Source organism: Tenrec ecaudatus, chromosome 16, assembly GCF_050624435.1.
Source record: "Tenrec ecaudatus isolate mTenEca1 chromosome 16, mTenEca1.hap1, whole genome shotgun sequence".
Lineage (NCBI taxonomy): Eukaryota > Metazoa > Chordata > Mammalia > Afrosoricida > Tenrecidae > Tenrec > Tenrec ecaudatus.
The window spans coordinates 86780691-86790725 of NC_134545.1; the positions used below are offsets into that span (position 1 = coordinate 86780691).

General features: G+C 43.6%; 1 protein-coding gene across 1 annotated transcript in view; it reads right to left on the bottom strand.

Annotated features, from left to right (window-relative positions):
• The window catches only part of ARMH3 (armadillo like helical domain containing 3), a 223859-nt gene extending 222433 nt beyond the window's left edge, over nucleotides 1-1426 (bottom strand). Inside the window, exon 1 of the mRNA XM_075534065.1 lies at nucleotides 1273-1426. The gene's annotated coding sequence lies outside the window, so the exon portion shown is untranslated. The remainder of the gene's footprint in view (nucleotides 1-1272) is intronic.
• Between the last annotated feature and the right edge of the window lie 8609 nt (nucleotides 1427-10035).

The window sequence follows — 10035 nt, forward strand, 5'->3', positions numbered from 1 at the left end:
ATACGATCACTATGAGTCAGAATCAACCCTCTGTGCGTGAATCTGGGTTTCTTGTTTTTGTGGATCTCTCTCTGATGTCCTTGAGGGGAAGGTAGTCATATTTCAAACCCCCAGTGTCAGTTACATAGTAAAGTGCTCAACAAATGCATTGCATGAGCAGTTCACGCTCATATATCCCAGATAGATTATTTGGCTACTTCACCCAATTTTAATGGCTCTCACTCCGTGTGAAATTTCAACTTTCAGAACAACTGCTCTAGAGTTTGCAAGTGTTGTCTTTATTATACAAATGTTGGACATCAAAATGCTGGGGGGAGGGGGTTTCCAATTAAAATCGAATGACTCCTGCTTTTTCACCATTGAATGAGAATCACACAGGAAGTACTCACAGGCACACAGACCCAACTGAGGGCACGCCCAGAAGACTCCCAGGGAGCTCATGCTGCTCAAGGACGGGCACCAACCAGACCTACAAAGTTAGTCTACAAAGTCACTGGAGGCCTTGAACGGCAAAGAATCCGATCTCACGACAATCAAAGTTTTCGGGGAAGAACTGAAGAGGGTCTGATGACCCAGAAACATCACTTGGGGCCTGACCCAGGTTTCTGTTTCCCTGTTCTCAGGAGCAACACTCCTCAGCTCGGTGCGGCTCGCCTTCCCAGAGAGCCAGGTGCCTCCTCTAGCTTCCGGCCCAGGAAGACGTTCCTTTCCCCAGCTCCCGCTATAACCCGAGAAATCGGGCTGGCTGGATTGCTTCGGCGTGGGGGGTCGTCGGTCAGGGAGGTCAACAGGAGCGAGGGGGAGGCCTTCTTAAGACCTCGAGGGGCTGGCCTTCTTCCGCCGCTTCTCGTAGGTCTTGCTTTTAGGGTCAGGCTGCGTTTGGGGAGGGGGCACCTCGGGGAGAGAACAAGCTGGGAGAAGAGGCAACAGGAAAGATGGGAGTCAGTAGCCCCGTGTTGAGGTCAAAAGTCACGGCCTCGGTAGCGGTGAAGAGGGCTCTGGAGGGGCAGGTGCGGAAGGGACTGGACTTGGCACTAGTGGTTCTGAGGGACGACCGCAGAGGGCAGGTCGCCTCCGGGCCAGCCCACGCCGCCGCACGCAGCATGGGTCCGCCACCCCCCCAACACCCCCGGATCACCCCCGTCGTCCTCTCGGCAAGCGCAGGCCCCGCCCCCAGGCCGCCCCACAGAGCAGCCCAGACCAAGGCCTAGTTTGGCAGTATCCGCCAGCGGTGGCCAAGTTCGGGGACCGGCCCGGGCCAGCGCCGCTTACCGAGCCCCGGGATCCTCCTCCTCTCCCCGCGCCGCTCCCGGGCCCGCTCGCTCCCGACGCCACCGCCACCGACTCCGCCGCTGCTCGGGGCTCGCGGGCGCGTTCCCGCCCTCCTCAGAACCCGGCTTCTCCGTGCCCCACCGGGTCCTAAAGCCCGCCCATGTACGGAACCCCGTTCACGCCCGCTTCCTGAGAACTAGCCAAGACCACAATTCCCAGGATGCACCGCAAAGACTACAGCTCCCGAAAGGTATCGCGAGAAGAAAAGTGGCAAAAGGGCCTACTGGATGCAAGTGGCTTTAGCAGTATTTTTAAATATAGCAGACTTTTAGATTCTGCAGTCCTGCTGCTAGGAAAGAACATATCCTCTTATAGACATTGGCAAAACTTGCCAAGATATACTTTCAAAATTATTTGTTACAATATTGTACTAGTGAAACACGGGAAACAAATGCATTCACTCAACAAATATTTATTGTTGAGAATGATAATAACAACAAGTGTACATATGTTCTTGACACAATGGATGTATGTATGGATTGTGATAAGAATTGTATGAGCCCCCAATAAAATGATTTTTAAAAAAAGATTCTCAAACTCAAAGAGATGTAAAAACCACCAATAAAACGATTTATTGAAAATATATATATATATTAATTGTGTTCCTACTGTGTGCAAAGCCCCTTATGTTAACCTCGAAAAATACCTAATTTCTTTGAGTCTTCACTTTTTGCATATGCAAATAGAAGGTTGAGTAAAATGCGCTGAGTGCCAGTTTCAAGTGCCTTTGAATCAGTCTGACTCATAGAGACAGGCCCTGTGCAACAGAACAGAACACCACCCAGCCCTGCGCCACCGTCTCAACTGCTGTTTTGTTTGAGCCCACTGTTGTAGCTACCGGGTCAGCCCAACATTCAGGGAAATTTTTTCCCTCTTTTGCTGTCCCTCTACTCAGTGGGTCAAAAAGATGATGGCTTTTTCTAGGGACTGATCTCCCTTGATAATATGTCTAAAGTATGTGACACGTTTCTACATCCTCTCTTCTAAGGAGCATACTTTCGGTACTTTCTCCAAAAAAGATTTGTTGATTCTTCTGTGAGTCCACACTACTTTCAATATTCTTCACCAACATCATAATTCAAAGGCATCAATTTTTCTGAAGTCTTCCTTATTCATTGTCCGGCTTTCACATGCATATGAGGCAATTGAAAATGCCAAGACTTCGTTCAGACACACCTTAGTCTTCAAAGTGATAACATGCTCTTTAAAATGGGAGGGGTACACATGCGACCCAGGAGCAGGAATCAGAAGAGAGAGACCAGATGGGAAGGGTGAAGAGGAGCGGGGGAGGGGAAGAAAGGGTAACTCATTAACACACAACCACACACACCCCTCCAGGGGGAAGAACAACGGAAACCATGGGTGAAGGGAGACAGTGGTCGGTGTGAGACATGGAAATAATAATTTATAATCTATCAAGGGGTCAGAAGGGGGGGGAAGGGGAAAAAAGGAGCTGATACCAAAGGCTCCTTAGCAAGTAACTGTCTAGAAAAGAATGAGCGCAACATATGTACAAATATGCCTGATCCAAGTGACGAATAGATTGTAATAAGCATTGTAAGAGCTCTCAATAAAATGATTTAAATAAATAAATGGGAGGGGAGCATTGAATATAGATGGCAATTCAGTAAACAAAACTGTGGGGGAAGCTGATACCAAGGGCTCAAGTAGAAAGCAGGTGTTTTGAGAATGATGATGGCAACAAATGTACGAATGTGCTGGACACAAATGATGCATGTACGGATTGTAAAAAGAGTTGTATGAGCCCCTAATAAAATGATTTTAATGGAATTTTTTAAATGGAATTAAAATAAATAAAAGATGTTAAAAAAAATATTTACAGCCTCACCAACGTACAGGGGCAGTGCTACTCTGACCTGTTGTGTCACTTTGAGAGGGAAGTGACAAAAAAGGCTGTGATGAGTTTTGGAGGAGCTTTTGGACGGACACTGCATTCTGGATGAAATAAGTTATGTGCAATTTTATTATTCTAAACTGTTATAAACAGACAACATGTGGTTAAAAAAAACTGTGGGGGAGAACAGTGAGCCAATAATGATGGGTACAGGGAAATAGTAAGGTTTCTAAAATTGATGGCGAGGAGGATGTGGTTTTTCTGGTCATAGTTGATCAATGGAATTGTATCTGAGAGGAAGTACTGAGAGGTGAACAATGGATAAACATAATAGCGGAGCAGAAGAAAAGAAACGGGAAAGAAGAAGAAAAACAGAAAATATATAAGTACATAAGTAAATATATAAAGATAAGTGTATTTCTATACATATATATGTAAATGCAATAAGGAAGCAAATGGATTTGTTCTAATAATGTGGCAATGTATGATACTCATCCTGACACCATCACTGAAGACAAAATCGGTGCATAAGCAAATGTGAAGAAAGCTGATGGTGCCCGGTTAATAAAAGATTGTTGGAGACAGCCGACAAGTCGAACAGTCCTGAAAGGGGGAGTGAGGATTAAGGGGAAAAAGAGAGAGAGAAAGTACTGGGAGGGCAAAAGTCTGATGGACTGAAGCACCCGAGTTTATTCTACACTCTCCTTATATCCATGCAGAAACAACTCGGGGTTAATTATCTCATTGTTAAGCAAGTACATTTGATACACATAGCAACTCTATCTTCTGCCAAGCCAGACATCCTTGAGAAAATTAAACCACCTGTTTTTCCCAGACCTTGCTTGCTTTCTTATCCTTGACAGACTCTTCAAAACGTAGTCACAGAAGAAATCAGCAAACACTGGCACATAGGTCATGAGACTTCTCAGCCGTTTCAAGACTGAATCTTAATGACCTTCAACAAAAGATACAGTGTCTGGGGGTCTTAAAAGCTTGTAGTCAAACAAGGGGCCACCCAGCAGGGAAGCAACAAAGCCTACATGGAAGAAGCACACCAGCCTTATATGATCATGAGGTGTCACAGGAAAAGGTATCACAAGCAACCAAATCGATGTGAAAGGGTGTGGATGTAGTGGAGACCCAAAACTCACCGTAAGATAATTGGACAATCCCTCTCAGAAGGGCCACACAGAAGGGATGATAAATCCAAGGTGTCATTTAGCACTGATGAAACATAACTAACCTCTAGTTCTTTAATATTTCCTCCCCTTACTATTATGGTTTCTATGTGTTTTACTTCATTAATCATGTTAGACTTGGTGTATGTTATTTTGTATAATTAAGATAATTGGATACATGAAAGCCAAGATAGATAACCCTTCAGAAATAGTAACGGGGGTGAGGGTGAGGGATAGGGAGGATGGGGGGGGAAATAGGAAGAGATCGAAGGGAGCTGATATCAAGGAGTTCAAGAAGAAAGAAAATGTTTTGAAACTGACTGGCAGAAATTGTACAATACTACTTGATGTGACTGAATTATGGAATGTTATGCCATATGTAAGAGTTATCACTAAAATGGCAATAACTAAATAAATAAAACTTTCAAGATGTCTTTTGCAACAGAATTGCCTAGTGTAATTTTGATTTCTTGACCTTTGCTTCCATTAGCATTGTGTGTCCAAGTAAAATGAAATCTTTGACAACTTCAACCTTTTCTCCATTTATCATGATGCTATCTACTAGTCCAGTTGAAAGGATTTTTGTTTTGCTTTGTTTACTGAATTGCAATCCATACTGAATGCTGCAGTATTTCATTTTAATCAGCTAGTGCCTCAAGTCTTCTTAGCTTTCAGTAAGCAAAAAAAAAAAAAAAGAATGGGAAGGACCAGATAGATGCATCTGGAGGTGTACTCCAACACTTTCTAAACCCCAGTCAGAAGCCACGTGTTCAACCTAAAGAACCCTGGTCTATCACCCGATTGCCTTTCAACAAACTTTTATTGAGCTCTTGATACATAATCCTGGGAGCAGTAACAGGTAAAACAAATCACAATTTCAAGATTATAGCACAACAAAGTGATGAATACTCATATATACAACTAATTTTAAAGTATCAAGACAGTGAATTATCAAGGGAAAGCTCAGCACAGATTAAATTTAAAATGCCTAAGAATTCAAAGAAAGAAAAATTCCATGTCAATATCAGAACGTTTCCTAGGGGAAAATAAAGATGGAGTTAAAAAGGGATAGGGCCGGGGAAGTGAAAGTGAAGCAATACAACACACTGCCCACACCTGGCCTGGGTCATAAGTGCAATACAAATTCATACTAAAGTTTAGAAGGCCATGTACTGAGTAGGTAAGAAGAATGAATTCCAGGTCAACTGCCTATGACCAGCTGTGTGATATTGGGTAATTACTTAAGCTATGTTATACTGCTTTGGTTAGCCGCTGGGTTCAGCCTTGACGGAAACCATTGCCTGGACAATCAGTTTGAATGAGGGCATGTGACCTGGTTTTAAGCCTTTTGCATGCAGCCTCCAGGGCACTGGATCTTGATCAAAAGAAGCAAAGATGAAAGGATGGCCAAGATTCATTGATAATAGATGCTGTCCGCCAACACAGTGACCAAATTGTGTAGCACCAGAGCCCATAATATCCTGGCTGGGAGGTTACTACTGAAAAATATTTGTCATACTTTCTATCTCTTGGTATTTAGAGAATACCTTGGTTCCTGCTCATATCCTAAGCAGTTCCTCCAATCTCCTGAAGATTTGTGAGCCTCTTATATTCTTCCAATAGAGTTAATTTTTGCTTAATGTAGCCAGGGTCCATTTCTGACACTCTTAATAGAAATAATAATAGTGATAATTAAGTGATATAACACTTATGTCCACTTAAGCTCACTCAATTCTTCACCAAACATCTATTGAGGTCTTTCTTTGTGTTGGGATTTCCCTTAAGATTGAAGATACAAAGTTGAAAGAGGCCTCATGGCAACTAGAGAATGAGAAAATTGGAGCAGAAACTCAAATGTAGGCTCTATTAGAACACCTGTGAAATATTAAGGCAGAAATATTTAGTAGGTATTTGAATAGCCTTTATTGGAACTCGAAAGAAACATAGAGGCTATCAATAAAGATTTTGGAACTTTTGGCTTAGAGGTAATGGTCAAGCCATAAAAAATAAGATAGTTCAGGAAGAAGAAATGGAGTTTTGAGAGAGAGAGAGAGAAAGAGAGAGAGAGAGAGCGCCAGGATGGGATTGGGGAGTGGGGGAGCGAACACTATGCAATAAGGAAGTTGATGGACTTTGGGCCTCTACATACATAAATCTTACTTCAGTACAAGAACAATTTGTTCTTAAAATGTCCAATGTATGGTATTCACCTTCCCGACACGATCGCTGAAGACAAAATGGGTGCAAAAGCAAATGTGGCAAAGAAAGCTGATGGTGCCTGGCTATTAAAAGATATAGTATTTGGGTCTTAAAGGCCTGAAGTTAAACAAGTGGCCCTCTAGCAAGGAAGCAACAAAGCCCACATGGAAGAAGCACACTAGCCTGTATGATCATGAGGTTTCAATGGGAAAAGGTATCAGAATTTCAAAAACAAGCAATCAAATTGACATGAAGGAGCATAGACTAAGTGGAGACCCAAAACCCCCTGTAAGATAATTGGACAGTCCCTCACAAAAGGGGTACATGGAAGGGATGATACATCTAGGATGCAGTATAACACTGATGAAACACATAACTATCCCCTAGTTCTTTAATATTTCATCCCTTTATCATTATGATCTTAGTTTTGACCTTATTCATCTTGTTAGACCTTTGCATGTTCATTTGTATAATTAAGATATTAGTTCAATGCTTGAAATCCAAGATAGATAAACCCTCCAGAAATAGTAACTGGAATAATTATTCCCTGGGGATATGGGAAGAGGGTAGGCAAGGGGGGAAGGAGGAACCGATAGTGATGATTGTATAACCCCACTCGAGGAGAACGAATATTTGTAGGTGAATGAATACATTGGATGGTGTAAGATGCGGCAAAAGTATATGCATATAATATAATAATAAGGGTTCCTGGGCAGTAGGGTGGGGGAGGGAGGGGATAAAGGAGAACTGATATATCATAGTCCAAGAAGAAAGAAAATGTTTTGAAACGGATGGTGGAGCCTGCATGATCAGGAGGTGCCGAAGAGATCAGTTATCCAGCATCAAAGAACAAAAAATCTTATCAGTGGGTGCTCACCTCCTTGATACGCTCCCTGAAGACAAATGGGTGCATAAGCAAATGTGGTGAAGAAAGCAGATGGTGCCCAGCTATCAAAAGATATAGCACCTAGAGTCTGAAAGGCTTGAAGGTAAACAAGTGGCCCTCTAGCTGAGATGCAATAAAGCCCACATGGAGGAAGCACACCAGCCTGTTCAATCACAAGGTGTTGAAGGGATCAGGTATCAGGCATCATCAGAACAAAAAAAAAATCATATCATTGTGAATAAGGGGAAGTGCAGAGTAGAGACCCAAAGCCAATCTGTAGTCAATTGGACATTTCCTTACAGAAGGGTGGCGGGGAGGAGACGAGTCACTTAGGGTGCAGTGTAGCAACAATGAAACATACGAATTTCCTCTAGTTCCTAAATGCTTCCTCCCCACCCAATTCTACCTTACAAATCTGGCTAGACCAGAGGATGTACACTGGTACAGATAGGAACTGGAAACACAAGGAATATAGGATAGATGATCCCTTCAGGACCAGTGGTGAGAGTGGCGATACTGGAGGATGGAGGGAGGGTGGGTTAGAAAGGGAGAACCGATTACAGGGATCTACATATAACCTTCTCCCTGGGGGATAGACAACAGAAAAATGGGTGAAGGGATACATTGGACAGTGTAAGATATGACAAAATAATAATTTATAAATTATCAAGGGTTCATGAGGGAGGGGGGAGCAGGGAGGGAGGGAAAAAAATGAGGACCTGATGCCAAGGGCTTAAGTGGAGAGTAAATGTTTTGAAAATGATAAGGGCAATGAATGTACAAATGTGCTTTACACACTTGATGTATGTATGGATTGTGATAAGAGTTGTATGAGCCCCTAATAAAATGATTAAAAAATTAAAAATAAATAAATAAAAAACTGATGGTGGCAGCAATTGTACTATTTTTTGTTTGTTTGTTTTGCAATTGTACAATTATGCTTGATTTAATTGTATTATGGATTGTTATATCTGTAAGAGCTCCCAATAAAATAAGAGTAATTTTTAAAAGAAGTAATTTCATTTCGAAAAAAATAAAAGGTGGAAGAAGATGAACCAATGGGAAACAAAATTCTGAGGAGCACTATACAGCGGTTCTCAACCTATGGGTCGCAACCCCTTTGGGGGTCAAATGACTGTCATGGGGGTGGCCCGATTTGTAACAGTAGCAAATGACAATTAGGAAGTAGCAACAAAAACAATTGTGTGGTTGGGGTCACCACAACATGAGGAACTGTATTAGAGGGTCGAGGCATTAGGAAGGTTGAGAACCACTGATCTAAGATTACCATTTTAGAAGTACTACCTAAAAGAGAAAGACAAAGGGAAAAGGTGCCATGGAAACCACAGCAGAGACTTTCAACAAGAAGTTGTCAAAATGTCTTAGAGAGAAAAGGAAATAAAAATGTCCCTGAAAACCTCAGCAAAGGCTAGTTCAATGAAGCAGCAGTCTTAAGGATGAAGATGAGCAAAAGTGGAGTCAGCAAATGGAAAAGATCTTCACAAGAAACTGAATGTGCAAAGAAAGGGAGAGAGGTGGCAATGGACAGGTGAGAATGAAAATGTGAATTCTGAAAACAAGAAAGCAGAAGGAGACTGACGGAACAGAAATGAATGCAGGTTCTCCCAGCAGGTGAGCAGGTAAGGGAGGGGAGGCCGGGTTCACATCAGCTGAAAAAAATGAAGCCAACCGGTAGGACCCCTTCATATAAATTTGTAAGGGCTGTTGAAGAGATTACACACGGACTCAGTACCTGTGAAGCAAGCTTTCTTTTTGTTTGCAAAACTTTTTTTAAACTGTTGGTTTTGGTGATGAATTGTTGATATAATAGTTTAATGCATTGACTTTGGAACCATAATGCCCGCCTTTGATATTCCCACCTCTGATATACAGCTCAATAGCGGGGGTGGGGGGGTGATCTTCATCAGGTTACTCAATCTCTCTGTGCCTCATTGCCCTCATCTTTAAAAGGGGAGGCTGTCACACAAGTGCTATGGAAGTATGAACTATTTTTATTTTCCACTAGATTTTCATCTCCATGACTATTTGACACCATTCTGTCTATTCAAAGCCTGGCATGTGTAGTAGGTGCTCGACTAAAATGCCGTGAATAAAGGCTGACTACGCTGGAGTGAGAAAGGGCGGCTGGGAGGGAGAGGAAAAGTCCTGGGCGAGGGACGCGCTCCGTCTGAAGCTCAGCGGCGGCAGAGAGCCTCAGGCCGAGCCCCCCTGGGCCGCCCCGAAGCTCCCTTTGGGGCCACAGCACAGACGTAGCCAGCAAGGTCGAAGGCTCGCTCTGCATCTCCTGGGCGTCACTGTTACACCTCTCTAGAAGCTCCTCCCCCAGGATGCTCCTCCCCAGGAAGCCCCTCCCCAGGAAGCTCCGCCCCCAGGATGCTCTTCCCCAGGAAGCCCCTCCCCTAGAAGTCCCTCCCCTAAAAGCTCCTCCCCCAGGAAGCCACACACCCCTAAAGCCCCTCCCCGGGAAGCTCCTCCCCAGGATGCTCCTCCCCAGGAAGCTCCTCCCCAGGAAGCTCCTCCCCCGGGGACGCTCCGAAGCTCCTCCCCTGGCGGGCGGCGTCACG